At 34.5% G+C, this 24,444-nt stretch overlaps 1 protein-coding gene across 2 annotated transcripts in view; it reads left to right on the top strand.

The window, feature by feature from the left end:
• METTL15 (methyltransferase 15, mitochondrial 12S rRNA N4-cytidine) overlaps positions 1-24,444 on the top strand; it is a 69,725-nt gene that overhangs the window by 12,575 nt on the left and 32,706 nt on the right. The window lies entirely within an intron of this gene.

The raw sequence follows: 24,444 nt of genomic DNA, 5'->3' as shown, positions 1-24,444 counted from the left end.
GAAAAAAACATAGACGACATGAGGTTCTCAAGATGTTGAAAGCACGGAATGTGACTTTTAAATCCATTGATATGCTGGCACTTAGGACAGCTAGAGCCAATTTGAAAAGTGCCATAGAAAGAGCAAAGCAAGCCCATTGAACTTATTTCAGGACCTGTTGAACACCAGGCATATGTGGCAAGGCATCCAGGCTATTACAAACAATAAGGTGGCTCCATTGTTTGTAAGGGCAACACAGATTTTTTAAATGAGCTGAACATATTTTTTGGAAGATTCAAGGCATCAGATAACACACTTGTGAAGAAAGCTGTGCCCCATCCTGACGAGCAAGTGCTTAGCTTTGGTGTTAGCTCTTTCTGGAGGACATTGCGGAAAGTTAACATTCGGAAAGCAGCAGACCCAGATAATATCCCTGGGCATGTTCTTAGGACGTGCAGACAAGTTGGCTTGTGTTCGTACAGACATTTTCAATCTTTCATTGTAGCAGGCAGTGGTCCCATCATTTTTTAAGACTGGCATTATTTAGTCAATGCCAAAAAAGTCTACAGTTATGGGCCCTAATGATTACTGTCAGGTTGCTCTTACATCCATCATTATGAAATGTTTTGAGAGGCTGATAAAGGACATTATTGTATCCAGCCTCCCTCTAGCATTTGACTTGGTTCAGTTTGCTTATTGTCCAAATCACTCTACAGAGAACGCTATTTCTTCTGTTCTCCATCTAAGCTTAGCACACTTAGAGGAAAGAAATATTCATGTGCAAATGCTTCTTTGTCGATTTCAGTTCAGCGTTTAATATAATCGTTCCTCGGCATCTAGTATACAAACTGACTTTTAGGCTTTAATACTCCTTTGCACAACTAGATTATTGATTGTTTTATTGATAGACCCCAGTATGTGTGAGTTGGGACTAATATTTCTAACAACATTTTTTTGAGCACAAGTTCTCCTCAGGGCTGTGTCCTAAGTCCATTGTTTTTTTAAAAAAATGTTTTTTATTAATTTTCAATAAACAAATATACACAAACAAAACACAAAACATGAAAACATAAAACTTCTTTTTGGAAAGCGGCTTAGTCCCGGGTAACATCTTTTTGTACAGACATAAAACAAATTCATGCTCACTTTATATACCATTTCATATCTTATTTACCATTCTACATTTTCTATATAGCTTCTCCCCTCTTTTCACTCTCTTAATTCTATTTTATTTGTTTTATCTCAATTTAGATCATTATGCTTGTATCTTTTGTCTGTTCTATTTCAATTATCTATTATCTTTTCTCATTAACACAAAATTTCTCCTGTAATCACTGATTGAAGTATGATGCCTTTATATCTTTCCCCTAAATTTAACATTTAAAGTAATATATAATTTTCATTCTGATTCTGCTTAGTACATTCTAAAGCTACGTACTATATTTTAAAATAGGAAAATAATAAGTTTATAATATAATTAAAACAATAATCCATAGCAAATTAAACTCTATCATTAATTCTTAAGCATTTTACACATTCCTTTTAATATTTTATCCCATTGTTATAATCATATAATGTTCTAGTTTTCTAACTTTATTTCAAATACAAATACAACAATAGTCTTATGTACTTTTGCAGAATCTCTTTTTTTAATGATATTTTTACCCATTGTCTCTGAATAAATCCTGTTTCTTTACATCTTGTTTCAAACCTTTGTAACTTCTCTTCCCTTTTTCCCTTCCTTTCTTCTCGAATCTGGCCTTTTTACCCCCCATCTCTTGATCTCCACCCTCTTAATCTCCATCCTCTCCTGTATTCCTCTTTTCTGTTGCTTTCTGACATTGTATCAATTTTTCACCTTATTTTTCTCTTTTTTGATTGTTTTTTTAAGTCTTAAATTCTCCATTCTCTTTCCCCTCTTTCCTTTTTCTTCCCCAGCTAAAATTGTTTGTTCATTAAAGATGGCTTCTTCTTTTTCATCCCAATCTTCTTGTTCTTGTAGTTTCTGATAGGTAGAAATTACCATTTCTAAAAAATGAAAAACAGATCCAGAAGAGCCCTTCCCTTCTTGTTCCTCTTCTTTTAGCTTTTTGAATTCCATTTTCAGTTCATCAACAAGTAATGCCATTGTGAAAATTTTTTTAAACAACCCAAATGTTTTTAGTCTTTCAAATAATAATTTCCAAAGGTCCCAAAGTCACCAAGCAATCCAAATAGACACAAACTGTTTCATTTAGCACTTTCTCCTTTTTATACTTTCTTGTTATGTCTCCTCTTGGAAATTCAAACGAACAAACACAAAGCAGCCGTTTCACAATCAAATCAAACTGAAGGAAATAACAAGATAACAGCTGGCAGAAACTGTTAGGACTCCCCTTCAAAATTCAAACAAACAGAGAGCTCTTTGCAGTAACGTCCTCATTCAAAATAGTCATTTTGTTCCTGGCGAAAGGCACCAGCTCAGCTGTGTCCTTTTATACCCATTAAGGCAACGTGCTAATTAACTGGCTTGTCCTTCAGATTAACGTTTCCTGGTTCTGACGTCAATCCACGATCTAACAGTCATCAGATTCAAAACTCCCAACAGGACCAATCCTTCCAATCACAACACTTTCTCTTCCTGGGGTACAGTTCAATTGCAAAGTTCCAAAGAATATCTTCTAGAAGTCTTGTTACAATTTAGTTCTGATCTTATAAGTTCCAAGCAGCCTCCTCCAGCAAAATCTTAATATTAGTTCTTTTCCTCTCCCTTCCCACTTATAGCAAAAAAAAGTTTTTTTTTTAATTCCAATGTTCAGAAATCTTTAATGTCCCCTTGGCGTTAATTTTCAAATTTAGTTACCTGCTAGTGCCAAAATGGGTTTTTCCGATTTCCATCTGCTATCACCGTAAGGAAGGAGAGTGAAAAAAAACCCAAACTTTCCCTTTTAAACTTCCATCCGCCGCTTTTCCCAGTCTTCATTGGGAACAAAGTATCTTTAGTAAAATTAAAATTCCAGGGTATTTAAATGTTACTTGTTATCCCGGTTCAGCCAAAAACTTTCAGTTTCTCAGCTTCCTCCTGCACATTCTTGTCCGGATGAAAGCTTCTTTGTGGCGGCCATTGCTGACTGCCCCTCCACTGCTTTTGGAAAAGGGAATTGAGCCAGCTGAGGAGGGGGTTGCGATTCTCCCAGACCCCTGCTGGGCCTCCCCTATCTTCGGTTACCTCTACGAGGTAACTATTAGCCCCCAAATCCAGCTGGATCGGGGGCACTCCAGCGGCGAGCGCAGCAGGAACTGTGCACAATCGCGGATTCCTGCCGCCGCCGAAGCCTTGCAAACTGGAAGTCGTCCTAAGTCCATTGTTGTTTACCCTGTTGATCTATGACAGTTCTGCAAGGTTCACCACCAACCATATTGTGAAGTATGCGGATGATACAACAGTTGTGGACCTTATTCAGGATAACAGTGAGGGTGCTTATCACAAGGAGGTAGAGGGTTTGGTGAACTGGTATAATAAAAACAGCCTTGTCTTAAATGTTTGGAAAACTAAAGAGATCATTGTCAATTTCAGAAAAGGCAGGCATAACCACATACCTCTGTGTATTAAAGATTCACCTGTGGAGGTAGTTTGCATCAAATTTCTGGGTGTTCAACTAACAAGTAGGCTAGCTTGGTCAGTCAACAATGAGACACTGGTGAAGTGGGCACAACAGCGCCTGCATTTTCTCCATTGCATGAGAAAAGTACATTTTCCTTCTCCTATCCTTACTACTTTCTATAGAGGAACGATCAAGAACATCCTGTCATATGGTATTACTGTGTGGTTTGGAAGTATTACTGCTTCAGACAGGAAGGCTGTGCAGAGAGTGGTGAGGATGGCAGAAAATATTATTGCTAGTTCACTGCCTTCTATCCAGGACATAGCATATATTTGATGCTCAAGCAGGGTCCGCAGTATTCTCTGGGATGCTACACATCCTTTTCATGGCCTGTTTTCCTTGTTACCTTCTGAGTGGAGGCTTCATATATCAGAAGCAGAATATCTAGCTTCAGTCACATATAATATCAATCTTATGAACTCTCAAGATTCTTCTGTCCTCTATGTATTCAAAATTGACAGTTAATTAATATTTATGTATGTATATATAAATATGAATGGATGTAGATATATATGTGTTATATATGTTTATGGGTAAATATATACTCTCTTTTGAGAACAGGTAACAGAATTTCATTTTTAATGTGTGCCAGTGTGCTCATAGTAAAAAAAATGTCAATAAAGGTTATCTTATCATATCTCATCTCATTTCACCTCATCTTTGTCTCAAAATATGATTTTATTTGTTTATATTACAATATCAATTCAGATCAAGCAACAATTGTTCAAAAACAAAAAACCCAAACCCTATCAGGGCTATAATAATGATCTCCTAAAGGTTACAGAGTTAAATAATATTTGTATGCCATTTACTTTTTTCTTGCCTCTTTAAATTCTTATGACCTTGGACACCAAAATAATTCAGAATTAAGCAATTTTTCATTCACAAATTCTTGAGGTACTTCTTATCTTGGCAAGCTGTCATCGCTTATCTTTGGTTTAGTTAAGATAGCCTTCCTAGCTTTCTCTAAACTTAGGGATTCAGTGAAGTTACACAGAAATACAAACATAATTTTATTTAGGAAGAAAACTGGAAATACTTTAAATGGCTTGTTAAATGAAAAAAGATAAAATCAATCTGTTTAGATGTATCAAGATTACAGGAAATTTTCTTTAAGTTTACATTGATTTTAAAATAGTGAAAAACTGTAATGTAAGTCCTGTGAAATACGTCCTTTATAACATGCTAGCATTTATATGAAGCACCTCTTTTTGCATTGTTAAAGCAGCCATGACTTTTGACTGGTCTTTGTGTATGTATCCAAGTTTTGCTTGGCTGACAGAAATATGAACTATTTTCATTCTCGAATATCTCTTTCCGAGGATTAGCACAGCCCTATGAATGCAGCCTCTCATTTCTATTATTGATAAATTAATTTAGTTAATGCTGTGAGAAGTTGTAGCTATGACTTCACATTTTCTGCAGGTCTATCAGAGGGTTGTTGTTTTTTTCTGTATAAGATGGTGAATTGTGCTCTTATATAATCTAAAAGTAACGGGACTTTAGACCAAAATGTGTTAGGTTTGCAATTTACAGGCCTGAATTTGCAATTTCCAGCCAGCCCCATTGACTTTTGGGAAGCCAGCAGAAAGTTGCAAATTGCAATTAAATAATATCTAAGGGAAAATGAGCATGTTATATACGAATAGTTTATTAGATAACTATTCACTGGCGTAAGCAGCAATTAATAAGCAATCTTAGTATGTGATGAATTTATACCTAAATCCTATTCATAATAGCAGTATGGTAGAAATTTGCATTTCATTTTGGGAAATACTTTTAAAATATTTTAAAAGTTTAAATTGAATTTTTAACATAGTGTTTCACATTTAAAGTATTTCTAATTGAATCAGTGGTATAATAGAGGAATATGATTTTTCTATGGTGGTAGTGAGGGAAACTGGTCTTATTTCTAAATTTTTATATAATCACATAAATAAGGAGCTTGATAAAAAAAATATTTAAAACCAAAACCATTATGTTATTTTTACAGAAGTTGTTTGCATTGATGTTTTTGCAAGAATTTTTTATGGTTCTATGGTTCTATGACTTACCTATTTTTGTCCAGCATATATAAAATATAAAGGATTGCATACCTTAGATTTAAAATGTATTGATTGGGTTTATATGCAAGCCAGCTGTAGCAATAACTTGAATGCAGCAAGATCGTTAGCAGCTAGTCCTGACATACTACGTTTTATTTAGTTTTGCCTCAACATAGTGTGTGAAAAAGACTGCATGGAATAAATTAGAAATGATACTACAAAACTAGTGATTGTATGCATCTTTCTGGTATACACCATGTTGATAAACTTTATGACCAGTCTCACTTTTAATTTGGACTTGAAACATATATGATATATTTTTAATGCTCTGTATGTTTATTTTCTTTGAGATAAAGAACAGTCTATTTAAATGTTTACAATTAAAGCTTTCAGAAATTCTCTCTCCATTTGTATTTTATAAAGCATTGAAGCAGTTGAGCTTATGTTTATCATAGAGAAGAATTTATTAATATATAAATAGTGTAATACTCTATATATAGGCTAAACACTGAACAATGATTACTGTGTAGTAGTTGAATATTTAATTTGCTTAATTAAATCAACCTTAGTTATTGTAGCCTTTAATCCAAACCAGAAAGTCCTAACAAAGAAATGTAAAATGATCTCTTCTGTGTGAAATAAGATATTAGAAGTAGAACTTATCTCATAAAATTGAAAACTAGGTAAGTTCCCTCTTGTTCTCTAGTAGGACAGCATATTTATACCACATAAAAAGATTGTCATATACACTTTACACACATTTTTTTTCATAAAGGAAATTAAATGTGCAATTGTTGCTATTTACATAGACAGCTATGTTTGAAATAAAGCTGCCTTGTTAAAAATAAATATAGTTGCATTTTGATGATAAATCTAAGGCAGTTAGCTTCCAAGCAAAGCTGATTCCTTAATATGTCTTTTAAGAGTTTCTGTAGTAACTGTCACCAAAAGAATTATGTGGTGTATTCTTTTTGTCTGCATGTTTTACCTTAGAAACCTCATTTGGGAATGTTTTTTTAAATCCAGTTTATGTGTTAGAAAATATGTATATTTTATAGCATAGCATCTCTAATATTTTTCCCTTCTGTATTGTAAAACCTGCATTGCCTCATTTTTCATTGTTCTTTTAGGATTTCAATATTTTCATTAGATACCTTGTTATTATTAAGTTACCATATACCGACAAAGGAAGTTTAACTTCCATAGATATACAATAATCTGTGGCAAAAAAATTAAAATCTTATTTTTTCTTAGAAGTTTGGAATACTGTTCTTTTTGTACAGCTTTACTAACATAAATATAAATCACAATAAGTTGTGCTCTTTAATTATGTATCAGTGTATTGTATCCGCATCCAAGATGAGAATATGAGCATCTTGAATTACAGTGTACTGGAGATCATTAAATCTTTTTTTTTTTTGGTGTTGTTTGGAAGCATTATATTTCTAACAACTGAAAAAATGTACTATACGTGTACTGTTCAGTTTATTGCAGCTTTGTTTGCTCTACTGCCATGATTGCTTATTTTTAAATATGTAGCTATTTTTCTAATACCTTGGAAAACAAGTGGCAATAAGAATGAATGAATCAATGAATAGTGACATCTTGCTATTTTAAACTTTTTATGGTTTTCTATCAAGTGTGCGATACTTATGAACACATTCTTCATTAAACTTAAGAACTTATCTGATTTTCCTATTGTTTTCCATCATCCTGTTCTTTCTCTTATGTTGCATCTTTATAGTCATATGTACCCTTACGAAAATGATCTCTTTGCAATTGATTCTCTTTTTAATGAATTTGTGGTCTGTATTTTAGTGACCAACGTATATTTTATGTAAATAGATGCTTATTTATACAGATTACTTTGTGAATAGTGTTGTGAATGTTAAATGTCTATGGAGATTTTCAGTCTTCCAAGTCATGATTGTCCCAAAGGTGCTTTCTTTCAAAAGGGAAAAAGCTTCTTCAGTTCTGGAGGTGGAGAATTGAAGGATTTATATTCCTTGTAGTCATGTGGTCTTTCTGAGAATTGAAGAGGCCACTTGGAGGCTGTGCCCTCAGGGTTACCTGAATCCTGTAGTCTGCAATTTTTATCTGGAAATATGTTCATATTCCTGCACCATTTGAAGGGTGTCCCTGAGAATGTTAGTTTATTTCTGCAAGAAAGTTATCTTGACCATTACAGCCCTTCAATAATTGAATATAGTATTGACCTTAATGAAGTGCTGATGATTCAACTCAAAATTATTGTTCTCTTTTCCCCTTCCATTTTAGCTTTGAAAATAGATTGGCAATTCTTTATATCAATATAGATATATTTAGCCTACCTGCTTTTGAACTGATAATCATTCTGAGAAGCAGTTCTTTTGAAAGATTAGCTTATATGCCTCATCCTACAACATTGTCTTGGTTACAAATCATACTACTTACATGACATTTTCAAAGCATTTTTTTTAATGTTGGAGATTCTTACATTTGTGTCCCCTCATATTGTCTTTTCACATATTAATTAGACTACAGACATTAATTTGTTGATTGATTGATTGATTGTGTTCTATCTAGTCAATATTAGCAACCACATGAATTTTCTCTCTGATCCTTCAGGTCTTCCTATGGTGCACCCATTGCCATTGTAACTGATTCCTTCCACAATTCTGCTGATTGTCCACTATAGTGTCATAGTGCTGCTTGTTAAGCGGCAAGATGAACAAATCTGAATATGCCTGTTGATTTTGAGTAAGCAAGGATTTCTGACTCCTAAATTGTTCCTCAATAGCAGTAACAGCTTACCTTCTTCTGCATACATAGTCTAAATTGCAATATTTATTGATTGATTTGCACATACAATACAATAAAATAAAAAACCATGAAAAAGGCCTTATAAAACTTAGCTAGGTCATAAGTATGGAAGATTCAGTTCTCATATGTTGGATAAAAAATTCTGAACTCAAAGTAGGAGTGTAATTTGTATCATGTTGTGAAGAAAAAATCAAGGAATAATTTCAATATTCTGAACTCAGATTCTTTTTGCTTTATTAACAGATCTATTTGAATTTATTTGATCATTAAGTGTAATATAATAATATAGAAATACACCAGGGGTGGGATTCAAAAATCCCAGCAACTGGGTCTCTGCTCGGTTGCTGGGTGGGCGTGGGCATGGCCAAGTGGAACTTCCAGTTTGGCCATTTTTCGCCTTCCCCAAAGTCCAGAGGCTTCCCTCGAGCCTCTGGAGGGGCGGAAACGGCTTCCCCTGGGCTCTGGAGAACCTCTGGAAGCTGGAAACAGGTCTATTTCAGGAACTTCCAGTTTGGCCCATTTTTTGCCCTCCCAGAGCCTTCGCACTGACCCTTCCGTTACCTGAATCCAAAATGGGCCGCATGGAGACTCCTGGGAGTGGCAGGGTGAGCAGGGCCAGCCATTTGGTTCAACTACAGTTGAGTGAACCAGATGTAAATTTAATGTCTAGTTTGTCCAAATCGGTTTGAACCGGTAGAATCCCACCCCTGAAATAGACTAATGTTTAAATATTTTGGAAGATGAAATCTATATTAAGCTACCAAAAAAGAAATAAGTATTTAATCGAACAAGTACTGATTCATATTCTATACTGTCATTTAATGCGCTTTTAAGGTACTTTTAAAATGGGACTTCCGCGTGAGGAAAAATAGCAAAACAAAAATTTCCAAAATAGGATAGACAACACAGTGACGACCAACAGATTGTTGATAAACAGTGGGTAAGAGAGTTTGCCCACTTCAACTTAGGACAGCCACTTCTCACAAGATTTCAGAATAGCAGTTATCCTATGGGTTTGAGTACTGGGAAACAAAGGAAGCCATTAACTCTAAACTGCATCACAGTCTTTAAAGACACAAGGTTCAGCCATCACTCCTTTGGATTTACAATTATTGTACAGCTAAAAGAAGTCTTCCAACCAACAATTTTGAAAAACCACTTAGTGAGTAAAACTTCATCCCAAAATAGAATAAAAGTTAATTAGCAGCTTAAAAAATGTAAAATAAATGGCAAAAAAGCTAAGTAAGAATTTAAGAAAGTTGTAAACTGATCATGAGACCAGACAAATTTGGAACATTATGAGTTTTGCTAAGATTGCTGAAAAATGAATAAACAAAACAATATTTCCATGGGACACAAATTGTTTATCATCGCTAAAAGCTGAAATAAAGTAACAAAAGAATCCCAAGTGTTCATGAATATAGAAATGAGCCACTAGAGGGAAATAAAGTTCCAGGCAGAAGAAAGAAATGTGAAATTTTCAAAATGTCAGTAAAGGTATTTTTCTTGAGACATTTCAAAAGATTTTTTGAAAAACTGGGATAAAAAGTTAGAACTAATTTGACACCAATAATCTCTGTATATATAAATGTGTTTTTTTTAAAAAAAGATTATAAAGAAGAAATGACAGGCAACAATATGGACCATTAATGGATAGATCGGATTAAGAGAGGATACAAATCCCAGTTGACTTGTATCCTTCTCCTAGATGAGAAATATTGGAAAATAAAGAAATTGAAGAATATAAAACAGATGACAGTGTTAAAATACATATATACAAAAAATACAATTTTTTTTTACAAATAATAAACCAAGAGATTAAAATAGATGTCATGGGCAAAGACTGACTTTTGGATATACAAAAAAATCTTGAAGTAATCTTAATATGGGAGAAATTTTGAATGAAAATCCAATCCTACAACAGCAACTTGAAATTAAAGATTAAGATTGTCAGAAGCAAAAGAAAAAGGAATATAAAGTTGATTTGTTTGATCAGGATTAAAATAAAGTATTTTTATAAAATTCTGGAAGTGTCTTTTATAGTTATTTTGCCAAGATTTGAATAGATTTGATAATGAGTTTTGGATTTTTGAAGAGATAGGAAGGTGCTATGAGAAGAAGTAAACCATATGTGTATTAATTATTTCATTAAGTAGTGGGGAGCTATTAATATGTTATTCAACCAACACAGATAATGAGGTTACAGTACCTATTTCCTCTTACTTTCTACCCATTGAAGTCAGGGTACCATGTTGTTAAATAGACTTTTATCTACTTTTTAAAAAACGTGTTCATTGACCATATAAAAATTTAGGATTTTAAGTCAAATATATGAGAAAACAATCAACTTTAAAAATATATTTTGAGATTTTAAGATGAAACATATTAAAAAACAATCAATGTAATATTCCCTTTGATGTCTTGTTTACATTTATTTTTACATCTTTATTCTTAATTCATTAATTAATAATTAATGTTAAGTCCCTATCTCCCTTGTAAAGGTATTGTTTGAAAGAAAAAGTTTGCATGTTATATAACCACTGAAGTAAAACTGGATATTATGAATTTTTGTTTTCCAGTTAATCTGATAGCAGTGGAATGCCCCATGAAATTGCTTAGTTTTCTAATTGATAATTTTAATTGCTTCTGGAGGAGAACACTTAATCCAAACCTTTTTGGATTTGTTTTTAGAGCAGGATGAAAGTGATTTCCAATTTTCTTTACAGCAATTTGAAACATAATTATTCCAATATCCCAAATTTTGTATCATTGCTCCCTCCTTCTAAAACAGAGAGGTCTCCAAACTTGGCAACTTTGAAACTTGTGGACTTCAACTCCCAGAATTCCCCAGCTAACAGTCCACAAGTCTCAAAGTTGCCAAGTTTGGAGATCCCTGTTCTAAAACAACCCGTTTCAATCAATAAATCCCAAATTCATTAGTTCATTTTTTTCATGTTCAATAAAAGATCTATAAACAGTCTCCAGTCTTTTGTAAAAGTAGCTATTGTTTCTTCCCATATGAGACAAGTCAGTTTGGCCATTTCAGCAAGTTCTGTCATCTTCGTAATCCTCTTCATTGTCAATATTCTGTATTTTTCCATCTCTGTGCATATACTAGTTTTCTACAATTACCATATATAAAAACCAAGTATCATGACTCTTTTCTAATTGAGTGTCCATAAGTCCTAGTTAAAAAAGCTCTATAATTGTGACTTTCAAAGTAAAATTTAGTTAACTCAGCTTGTGTCTCTTTGTCAGTGGTCTTTGTCTTTGGTATCATCTGGATATATTTTTTGCTAATGCTCATTGTTGCTGTTTTGTTTTTGCATTTGACATACTTTTCCAGTATAGTTACTGGAGATGGAATGAAGATTAAGTCTTTTAATGAAATAGCTTGTTTAAGATTTGGCCAGCACCAGAGAAGAATTGATATCTATCTCTTGCTTAAGCTGCACTTTGTAAATATGCTCATTTCATTATTTTAGTAGTAGCATGCCCAAGGAGCAAAAGCTTATGGGAAAACAATCTGAACAAGGGTATGCCATCGCTCCATTATCCATCTCCCTGTTGTCCTTGCAACACACTCTGGGGATATTAAGAGTGTCAGTTCTTATAAGAGCACCTGCAGGAGGATCCTTGTACCAGCTGCCACTTCTGTTAGCCCCCTGAGCCTGCATGCAATTATGAATAGGCACAACACAGGAATTCATAGGCACGAGAGATATGAATTACTGTTTACTCTGCTCTTTCTACCATATAATTTTGCTTCTACACAAGCCAATTCAAGCAGAATAAGGAATGGGGGGGAGAAGAGGAATATGTTTGGCTGTTGGCAGGATACACAAAGAGGAACAAAATGATTCCTGAGCTGGAAGATGATTGGAAACTTTCCTCCAAGTGGTATGGTTTTAAACGTGATTATAATTTATTTTAAAATGACAGTTATCAAATGCTGTCCTGAAGCCTAGCTTTGCAGGTAAAAAGTGGAATACTTTTGAAACAGATTTGTGTCTATTAAAAGGAATTTGGGATTAGAAAGGCAGGCTTTTTATGGATTAACGGTTGCAGTACTTTCTTTTCCTTGCTCTTAATGAGCAATCCAGATATATCCTGAGCTAATTAAGAAGGATTTCTGAGGGTTTCTTTGATAAAGTTCTAACTGATACACAAAAAAGCAACATTGGACAATGAGATAAAACAGCCCCTCTACTTTCTCATAACAGCTAAAGTCATGTAAAGAATAAGTACACTGTACATAAAGTTTTTTTTTAACGTAAGTGGACATAGCAATCTTTTATTGTCATCCATGTAATATATAAAGATAAAGGTGATATAATTGAACTAAAATTATGAAAACATGACTTTAACACAAATCAACAGATATGTTATTTTCTTCAGCAGATAAATAAAATGCATCTTTGGCACTATTACTTGTCATTGCAACCTTTGGCAGAAACAACCTCAATTGAGTATTTCTTATAACTGCGTACCAGTCTCTGATATCGAATCGGATAATTTTTCCCCATTTGTCCATACATTAATTTTTTTCAGCTATGTAAATTTTGATCTTTTGTTTTTCCATGCAGAGCCCATTTCAAATCACCCCAGTGCATTTTGATGAGATTTAGATCCAGAATTTGACTTGACCATTCCAGCACCCTTAATTTATTTTTCCCCGCAGCCATTTCCTTGGTAGATTTACTGGAATGTGTAGGGCCATTCTCATGTAGCTATTTTCTGGCTTCAATCTTCTGACAGATTATCTCAACCATCCTCTAACGTTATGAAAAATTCATACTAGATTCTATCATAGTGAATGCCCTAGGCTCTGATGCAGAAAAGCAGCCACATATCATAACATTTTTACCATTCTGCTTTATAGTTAGTGTTAGGTCCTTCTGATGAAATGATGTCCTTAGTTTTCTAGTCAAACATGTTTTCTAGTACTATGGGCAAATAACTATTTTTGCTTTGCCTGTCCTGAGCACATTGTTCCAGAACGCCTGATCTTTATCTAAGTGTTCATGACCACACGTTTAATTTTGCCCTAATTATTTTTATGGAAAGCAAAAGTTCCTCTTGCCATATTTACTACCCAGCCCATTTAGATGCAATTTTGGGGTTTCTTCTAATGTTAGACTCATGCACTTCCACATCAGTAATGGCAAGAGCTACCTGTAGGTCACTTGATGAAATTTTGGGGTTCAATCACTTCTTTCTGTATCATACATTTTGTTCCTAAGCTGAACTTATTGGGATGAACTGGCCTGGGCAAATTGGCAGTTGTATGAAAACTCTGGTGATCTTCTGGATGGTGAATCGATTGATGCCTGATTGTTCGGTGAGCTTTCTAAATCCTTCCCACAAGCATGTATTATAGGCCTCAGAGAGCTCTTTCAATCTAGGCAATGAATTGCCACATACTTCAACAACAAAGAGGAAATCAAATGAAACATCTAAAGTTTAAGACAAATTCCTCCCATTTTGTTTCCTCCCATACTGAAATTTCAATCATTTGCACCTGATTTTAATTTTAGATAGTTGAGCTGATACATGTAGGGTATAATTACTTTTTCATCATGCAAAATTTGCATTTGTATTTATTTAAATTACATATCCCTTTTATCAATTTTATGGAAATCAAGATCAAATATAGAAAAATTAAAAATTTCAATGTACTCACCTTTTCATACGACTCTAAAGCTGTTAGTTTTTCAAATATGGCTACCAGAGCTATATGCAGTATTTCAGATGCAGAATTACCAAAAAGCTATGTAAGGATACTACAGTATTAATTGTTATATTTTTAAATTTAGTTTTTCACAGCTGTTCCACTATCAATATCATCACTGAGCTAGGAAGAAGGCAATATCCATATTTGTTGTTGACTGAAAATTCCTTACACACTTTTTGTGTGAAACTTTAAAAAATCAATTTACAATTTATGGTTTTGATACTAGAATAGATTATAGAAAAATGAGAGCTATGTAATAATCACAGAGCAAGAGGTAAATTTCTATTTGCTTTAAGAAGTAAATCCTCCAAACCATAGATCCATGATGGCGAACCTCTGGCACGCATGCTGGAAGTGGCACACAGAGCTATTTCTGTTAGGATGTGAGGGGTCACCTGGAACAGCCCCATGCGCATGCTCGCGTGTGCCCCCCCAGCCATCTGATTGTCGGGTATCTGCTGTGCCTGCGTGGGGGGAGATGTGCACATGGGAGATATGCATGCATGCGCAGGGGGCAGGGGGTGCTTGGGGACCCATGTGTGCATGCTCAGAGGCACACGGGGGTTGCATGCACATGTGCAGAGGCATGCAGTGCATGCACAGGTCACGTGCGCATGTGCAGGGGGGCAGGAGTTCACTCATTCATTGCATTATTGGTGGAGGCATGCGTGCATGCTCTCACTCACACACTTTCAACACGTGACAAGGAAAAGGTTAGCCATTACTGCCATAGATGTTTTGAGTTTAGTTTTCCAGACATGGTGTTCTGAGAAAAAAAGGCACATTTCTGAGCCAGACCATTCCACACTTCAAACAATTCTGCTCAGAACAGTGTAAGATACTTAACCAGAGGTTCACATGCTTTTGCCACACACTCATATGACTACAAATCATTTTCCTGAAAAAGGTAAATGGAGAAATATAATATTTTGACTCATTTGTTTAAGTTCTCTTTGTCTAGTGTTAGAACATGTGGAAAATATCATATTTTAGATCATATTTATGCAGAAATACTGAAAATTCAAAAGGATTCAAAAATTTTTAACTTCTACTTAGACAGTCAACCCTTTAATCAAATCTGAAGTCAGATGTCTAGCATAATTTCAAGCCAGTTTCAAATATGTAAATAAAATTTGCATCTTCTAGGATTGCCTGAAGAAGAAAAAACTATCTTCTCAGTCACCCTGTCCAACTGTTTACGTTATGAACTAAGAATTTCCTAATAATTTCCTGGCTAAAAGTTGCAAAGCAAGATAGGCAGAAATGAAGAGAACACGTGGTACACATCATTCACAAGAGTTCATCCAAGTCTATGGGTGTGTCATAATGTGAAATTTATCCTTGGAATTGTGCAAGTGTTATTAAATATTCATATATTTAACTCTATCAATGGTGACATCTTGATTTTTTTCAGTTTTTTTTTAAATTCATTAAAGACTTGACAGATACGGAAGACTGAATTTTGTAATCAAAGTTTGAGAGAACACAGAATATGAGTCATCCCCTTCACAATCTAGACTAGAGTCATCTCTTTTACAATCTAAAATAATTCAGTAGTCCACGAGCTTCGAATATATTATTACATATTATTAATATATTATAATACAGTTATAGTATATTATAAAATATACACAAATATATTATGTGTAGAAACAAGAACAACAAAAAATAAGAAAAAATGCAAAAAAAACCAAAGCCAAAACTAACAGAAACATAACTGTAAAAGACAGACTAGAAATAAAAATTAAAATATGCAAGGAAGTGGTAAGAGAATACCTGTCTGATCTTGATGAATATATTGTAAATCACCGGGACCTGATTGATTATACTCCAGAGTTCTGAAGGAGCTGGCAAATATTATCTCAGAATCTTTAAAAAAAATCATAGAGAACTGGGGAAGTACCAGAGGATTAGAAAAGAGCTGATGTGGTTCCCATCTTCAAAAAAGGAAAAAAAAATACAGGAAACTACAGATCAATCAGCATAATATCAATACCTGATAAGATATTGGGGGGAAGTGGGGGAACAGATCTGTCAATATCTACAAACAAAGTTATAACTAGTAGCCAAACTAATTTTATTCTTTGACAAAGTGGCTAAATTAGTAGACCAGCAAATGCTGTGGACGTAGTGAACTTAGACTTAGCAAAGCATTGACAAAGTAGACCACAACCTACTTTCTGGCAAACAAGAAAAATGTGGGATAGGCAGCATATGGACTAAGGGTGACATGATAGCAATATTCCAGTATTTGAAGGGCTGCCACGAAGAAGGGGACAGCTTATTTTCTAAAGCATCAGAAGGCAAGGCAAGAAGCAATGGATGGAAACTACTCAAGGAGAGAAGCAACCTGGAATTTAGGAGAAACTTCTAAACAGTGAGGACAATTAACCATTGGAACAGCTTACTTTCAGAAGTTGTGGGTGCTTCATCACTGGAGGTTTTTAAGAAAAAACTTGACAGCCATCTATCTGCAATGTTTTTCTAAGAAAAGACTGTCTCAAGTGGTATAGGGTTTAAGAAAAAACCACCTGTCTGAAATGGTATAGGGTCTCCTACTTGAGCAGGGGCTTGGGCTAGAAGTCCTCCAAGATCCTTTCCAATGCTATTCTCATTCTAGAAGAAATTGCTGCAGTATTGCTGCAGCATAAAACCTCAGATAGGGTTTATGTTCTTTATTAGCATATTCAATTTGTGTTTTCTTTCACCTGAACGTTAATGTTATGCTTTGTCATTTAGTTGACATAGCTTGTATATGTTTCATATATGATATAGATACCTTTAAAAGAATACTACAGAGGTCACTAAGAACAGTTACATCAGTTGTGCTAATAAATTACCTATTCTGCCTTAAGTATTGATAAATTCACCATTTATTCCTTTTACACCTTCTTGGAATCCATTTGTAGCGTCCTCAAATAGAACCCTCCTAACAGTACTTGTACTTTGGGTATAAATCCATTCATAGCATCATCCCAATTTAGACTGCAGTTTCGCCATTACAGTTTAGAGATGTTCATACTTAGAGAATATTTTCCAGATATTAAAACTTCAGTAATATCTCCTAGATCAGAATAATGGATCAAATCAAATGTATATTCTGCATTATTTATTGGACCTGCAACCGTGGGAGAGGTCCATCGCACATGAACTGTCAACCCCCTAAGGTAGTCTAAATCAACAAATCACAGCTATGAAAGCTAAGACTACTTTTATTATAAGGTTTATTATATGATAATCGTGCAAATCTGAAAATGCCTGTCCTTCCCTATCTTTAGGAAAAGATAATAAAACTTAGATGTTTTCTCAAACTACATTCTCAGACTTCTCTTACCTGCTTATTTTCTTGATTTCAGCTGTTCTTCCGGTTCCTCAAGATTATTCTCCCTAACCCTAACCCTAGCCCCTTTTTTTTGCAAGCAAATGCCAAACTAGATATTAATATCATTAGCTTGGGGATTCCCCAGATCATTTCCATAGCTCAGAAACTGTTAGGCAGCAGAATGTCTGATACATTATCTTTAGTCCTAAGTTACTCCAAGTAAGTAAGAGCTGCTTTTTCATTGATAAAGAAATAATAATAATAATAATAATAATAATAATAATAATAATAATAATAATAATAATAATAATAATAATTCCTTAATAATAATTCCTTAATATCATTAAGGAATGTTATTTTGATAGATCCAAGTCATACGTACCTCCAATCACTTCCCCTGGCTATTGTATTACAGAGTTCTCAGCTGAGAAAAGCTGAAATCACACAGGAGCGTTCCCATAAATTTTCCCCAAAAATAGGATTGGAGTCTGGGGATTCGATTGTTGAATGTATTAGAAAATGCTGGTTGAGGGGCCAACCATAAAAATACCGACCGTAAAAATGGTTAAGCCACTACTATCTGTATTGGTCTTAAATTTTATATATATACACAGAGTATTGATAGATATAGATGTACATATAGTGACAGCATATGTAAAAATTGCACACCAACTTATATGTAATTATGTTTGTGATTTTTTATCTGTTAGTTTTTGTATATGTTTTTTAAAATAAAGGGTTTTTTTTTCCAACAAAAGAAAATTTTGATTCTGAAGGACAGATTTTTAAACAGTGAAAGTCAATAACAGACAAAGTATTTGCAGAGTTGATACAGAATGGCTCATTCTTGTAACATCAATGCTCTTTATAAAATGGAGAGAAAATGAAATATTAGCAATGTATTTAGTAGATTTATGTTTATAGTCTTTCTCTTCCTAGGGTTTCTGTCATTACATAAAACTGGAATAGGTATATATAAGAAGAATGAGTTCTTTATAGAGAACTAATTAACACTGTCTGTCAGTATAATACTTGTTCATTCTGCTTCCCTGTATGCAGGAATATGGACCATGTTGATGGTTCTGCATTTTTTTTATTGGCTTATCTTACTATTGACCTTGGCATTTTCTGATCTGTTAGATGTAAAAGATAAAGTCAGAGTAAACAAGCAATAGGACAGTCCAGATAAAATTCAAGAAAAGATTCAATAAGATCCTGGAATAGATAACATTTGTTACATATGATATTGTATGATTAATATTAATAAGACTTCTGGGCTCGCCTATCCTTCTGATACTCAAATGCCTGCAGGAGGGAAAACCAAATCTCTAGATTTTTCCAAACAATAGGAAGAGATAGTGGCATCCAAATATTGGTCAGGGTAGTGGTAGTGGTGATTGTTGTGGTGGTGGTGTGGTGATGGAGGAGGAGGGATAGTGTTACATAGTACAGTTGCAACAACAATGATGTCTCTTAGGTGTCACACATGGCTTTGTTTAAATGACAGGATTTGGAATATATCCACTCAATCAGATCTTAACAAATGGCCAAAAGTAATTAGACACAGGTGATCCTGCAAATAGCCAGGGCCTGAACTCTCAAGGATTTTATATGCAGTAACCACCATCTGGGATTGTATCTAAAAACCGAAGGTAGTTCCTGCTGTTTGTAATGTAAGATTGCATCTCAATTTCCATGGAAAATACTTACGTTTTAAGTACTACTGTAATTAATTTTGTGGATGGAATGATGCCATAAGGTCTGCTTTTGAAGGCAAAACATAGGATATTAAAATTAAAATATAATTCTGACCACAGTGTAGTAAAAGTTCAGGATTAGAAATGCAAACCTTTATCTATTTTGTAATATTTATAACTTGTCCCAATTCAAAGAATTCTGGACAAGGTGGAATAAACCAAGGTACTAAAAAAATATACTTCAAAGGCAACGTTTAGTCCTTCCAAGGGCCAAATGCCTCCTAAAACAGTATTGCTTTGGCTTGCTTTCATGATACTTACCAAAGAGAGTTCATCCATATTCACAGTGAGAGTATTGCATAAAATACAAACTAACATTAAAAGCTTAACCAGGCCCTTATTCCATGAACCTCACAGGTAGAATATTAAATGTCAGAACAATTTGGCCTACATTATTTGAGTTATATCTGTGTTTAATAACTTACAGACATGTTTGTAAAAATGTGTAACCAAATGCCTTACATTTTGTTAGTTGGATAAACAAATTCCTGGAAAGTTAATAGATGTAGACTCCCTAGACCAATTACAAAATTGCCTCACAAAATAGCTGTCTTGATAATGAGGGGAATTGCTCATGAAATACACATTTACTACCAGGCGAACTGATTAATATGCAAGCCATCATATTCTGTAGCCCTGAACTTGAAGATACTTCCATAAGCATCTTGGGGAATGGGAGGAATGTCAAGTGATAAAGCATGTATTGTAAGGCCGCAAGAATGTTATATCATTTTTAAAAAGCCAGTTGAGCAAAGAGAACAGCCAGCACTGAAAAAGTGGCCAAGGCATAATTGTACCTTTTATCACCTCTTTAGAAAACCTAAGGCTACCTTGTTTTTTCCTAAAGCTTGACAGATGAAAGGTAGCTAAGTCCTTGTTGCAGGTATATTCAAAGATAAACTTATTTGAAAAGCAGTTTTGAATTACAAATTTGAAATAAAAATGAAAAAATTATCTAGTATGAATTTATATTAGAAGTACCATCAAACAAATCTTCTGGGAGACAAATTTTCATCAGAGATGGAAAAAATAGTTTAAAAATGCAGAAGTTATTTAAAAATCATACATTTTAAAATACAGTGTATTTCTATAAAATGAAGTGCTCTTCAGAAGTGTCGTGATGAAAAGTTTCTTTCAAATTAATGATTTGACAATTTCATGGAAATGCCATGTTGTCTATACCAGCAATCACCGGTGGTGGGCCATGAGAAAATTTTGGTGCGCCGCAGAGAAATCTCACTCCCAGAGCACCCCCCCCCCAAAGCAATTAATCCAGGCTGCGCAGAAACACAAGACTGCTCAGCCCACATGGCCAGCGGGAACCCTGCCCGCCCACTCACTCCTTACCCGGAAAACTTGTCTGCTAAGTCGCTATTTTTCCTTTTTCCGACCATCATCTCTTCTGCTGTGCCAGGAGATTTAGATTATCTAGGAAGCAGGAAATGGTTGGATTTCTTACTTTCTAGCTAAGCACAGCCTAACCTCCCTTAGGACTGAAGGTTTGCTTGCAAGCAAATTCAGCGCAGACTCACGGCAAGCAAATTTGAGAGACTGAGCTAGCGATGGCAGATAGATAGATCACTGAATGATTCTGTGAGCAACTCAATCTGCCTGCTTTGCCTGATTTTGGATAAAAGTTGCTTTTTTAAAATAAAAAAAATCAATATTTACATACATGGTATGTTGTGAGTTAATTTTGTGAGTTTGCTTGCAAGCAAATTTTATGTGACAGACTGTGCTAGCCAATGGCAGATAGATAGATTTCTGAATGATTCTGTGAGCAACTCAATCTGCCTGCCTGCTTTGTCTGATTTTGGGTAAAAGTTGCTCTTTTTTATAAAAAAATTCAATATTTATATAAATATTTATAATATTTACATGCAAGCCATGCTCAGCCAGTCACATGACCACCAAGCCACACCCACAAATTAGGTCATGCCCACAGAACCAGTTAGTGGTCCCTGGGATCTAAAATTATGAGTTTGGTGGTCCCTGTGGTCCAAAAGGTTGGCGACCCCTGGTCTATACACTATAAGAATGGCCTTCAATTATTTGGAAACAAGGGGAGCTTCTCATCTAGACTTCACCTTTCTAAAGATATCCAGCCCAAGTCCAATCCTATTTAGCTTTTTGAAACCAATATAAGTGGATTAACTGCTACCATCTACTATCAATACTGTAGCTATATTTCTTGAAGCTGGATAATTAAGACAAAAATCCATAGGCCTATCCTAAATTAGAGGAATAAGTGATTGCAAAGTATTATTTATTTTTCTATAGAGATAATGAAAAACTAAAATGTACAGTCACATATTAATTATAACATTCCTTTGAGAAGATGAGAGGATATCATAACTATAGAACTGTGACTCATTGCAGGAAATGTTCGTATAATAATCTGTTCTAAAATTTATGGGACCATGGGAATAAAATGTCATGTTGTTGTACAGGCTTTAAAAGGAGGAAAAATAAACTCTTAAGTACAGTGGGAATAAAATAAATAAATTGTTGATAGCGTATTTTTGTGTTGAATATGACTTGTAATTAATACATTATGCAGAGGTACAGTACCATACTTAAACTAGGGTTGGCATACAGTTCTACATATATTCCGTTAATTTTAACTGAATGTAGTGCTTCTTTCCTACCAGGAGACTGAGTATAGGATTCCTGACTTAAATTCCTAAACATCTCAGTATATATATCATTTATGCTGAAGTTAACTTTCATTGATCATGCTAATATTATCCATGAAAGTACAGCATACATTCTCTTTTCCTATACATCTAGTGAATGAATGTTGTGTGCAACAACTAATTTCATAAAATCATTCAATTGCCAGAGGTAATTTCTGAAAGTTGAATGAAAAGTAATGCATCTAGTGCCACCAAAAGAAGGCAGCGTTGAAGCAGTAGAACCTCTGATATGTCCTTTAGCATCTGCTCTTCCACTTAAATTGATAGGAAGTTGCAGTGAGAAAAGAATTTGTGGCACTGTTTAAAAAACAGAAGCCTGCAGTGACTACATGTTGGCATGATTTAAACCATGCACCGTGTTTGAATGTTTGACTACTGAAGAAGTCTCTTCAGTTAAAATTCACCCCTAAAAGCATATGCATAAGATGATAAGTATGTTGACAAGAATGATGTTAATCTCTGGACTAAAAAAAAATGTAAAGATGGTGAACTAGGAAGAGCTGATTTGTGTGATCAAGAATGAATGAGCAACCTCTGACAGCAACTGATGAGTTTCACATGAGAAAGGTTGATGAATGAATTAAAGACTATTGGCAGATCACTCCAAAGGAAATTGCTGTCAAGCTTGCTATTTCACAGGAGCATGTGGGTCATATTATTGATATTCTTCAATATCAGAAGGCTTGTGCAAGATAGGTTCTTTGCACACTGACAACAGAGATGAAAGTTTCAAGAGCTGAAATTTGCTAGCAGTTGTCATACTATGAAAATGAAGGTGAAGAATTTCTTCACAACATGATGACAGTCAATGAAATATGGGCTCAATCAGTTTTGTTTCCACCTGAAAAAAATCAAAACAAAATCTAGGCTTTCCCAGGAAAACACATAGTTATGGGTTGGGGGGATGTAGGTGGTATTACTTGCTTGGATTTCCTTGAAACCTGTCACCATTATTATCTCATAGGATTACATTGTAAAAAAAAACGATTAAGGAAGTTTGGAAGCACAAGAAATTTTTTTGCTGCAACAATGCTCACCCTTCATGAGCCTTTCAAGAAACAGTTGTTAAGCTAGCTGTTGCCATCTTTACCCCATTCATAATATTAGTCCAGCCATGCAACTTCTGATTTTCCCAAAATTGAAAGAACAACTTTGTGGGCATCCGTTTGAATCAAACAGTTGGAAAGGATGATCAGGAACTGTTTGAAGAGACACAATGTGATGGTCTTTTCTGTTGATTTTAAGAAGCTTGTCCATCAATGGGAGAAGTATGTGGCAAATGATGATTAAAAAAAATGCAGCTAACAATAGAGCTCATTTCATGGATTTTTTCCATTTAATTTATTAAAATAACCTCATTTAAAACTAATGTTATGGAGTCAAGACAATTTTCATTCAATTCTTTTAGCTCCAAACCCTGCCAGTTTAGATACACCGGAGCCTCGTTGACACATAAATATTCAGTTTTCTGATTGAAGACCTCTGACAACAGACAATTTGCAATGTCACATGACAGTCTATTTCACTGGCCGACAATTTATACGTTACCATACTGGTTACATTACCCTACTAAAAATAAAGAACGTTCTAAAAAATGAATCTTGTTTCTTAACTTTGTTAGCCTTTCAGGGCTTGAGGAGCATCAATAATAAGCTGACAGATCTGTAGTTTTTTCCTGCTTTTGAAGAATATTCTACCTTTGTTTTGCTTCAATATTTTAGTGACCAACTTTTTTTAGAAAAAAAAAGCAAAAATTGTTTGCATAATTTGCTTGCATAATTCCCTTCTTCATTTTCATCATTTGACAAGTCCTATATTTAAGTTTATTGATTTATACATTAACCTAAATATGGCAAACAATTAAAACAATTAAAATGATTGAGCTATTTACAGCAGTCAAAAGCAAATATGCCATGGGGTTACAAGCCTACTGAATCAGTACACATTGAGGAATTTTTCCAAGAATCTTTTCCAAGAAGAACAATTATATGTGATTGTTGAACTTCTACAGTAGAGAATTTCACTGCAGAGATTCTGCCACTGAAATAGTCCTCAGTCAGGTAAGAATTCCGCAATCACCAGTTTGCACATATGGTAAAAAACAAAAGATTCATATTTGCTGAAGTTCCAAATTTCAAGCTCCAAATTTAGAGACCTATAGGTCATAATTAATAGATTGGAATACTGTGCCAATTAATGGGCAGCCAGTGGTTAAAATGAAGTCATCTTGGTTTAGAATTTAAAATACAATAGGCTGGAGTATTAGAAGTATTTTTAAGACGGTTCAGTGTAGAGTCTTTTCAATAATCCTAAAAGAATGAGAGCTATGGTATGAATCATTGTGTGGTCCAGGAAAGTTCACAGCTGGTATACCAACTGAATTGAAAGTAGCACTGCTAGACATTCAATGAAAAATCTGTTTCTCATGTACCCACTGTTCATCTTAAATGCTTACTGCTACAGTA

This window comes from Pseudonaja textilis, chromosome 1, assembly GCF_049901715.1.
Source record: "Pseudonaja textilis isolate UNSWEBS1 chromosome 1, rPseTex1.2, whole genome shotgun sequence".
Classification (NCBI taxonomy): Eukaryota; Metazoa; Chordata; class Lepidosauria; order Squamata; family Elapidae; genus Pseudonaja; species Pseudonaja textilis.
Note: the sequence above shows the minus strand (reverse complement) of the source record. Positions and strands in the feature narration are given on the sequence as shown.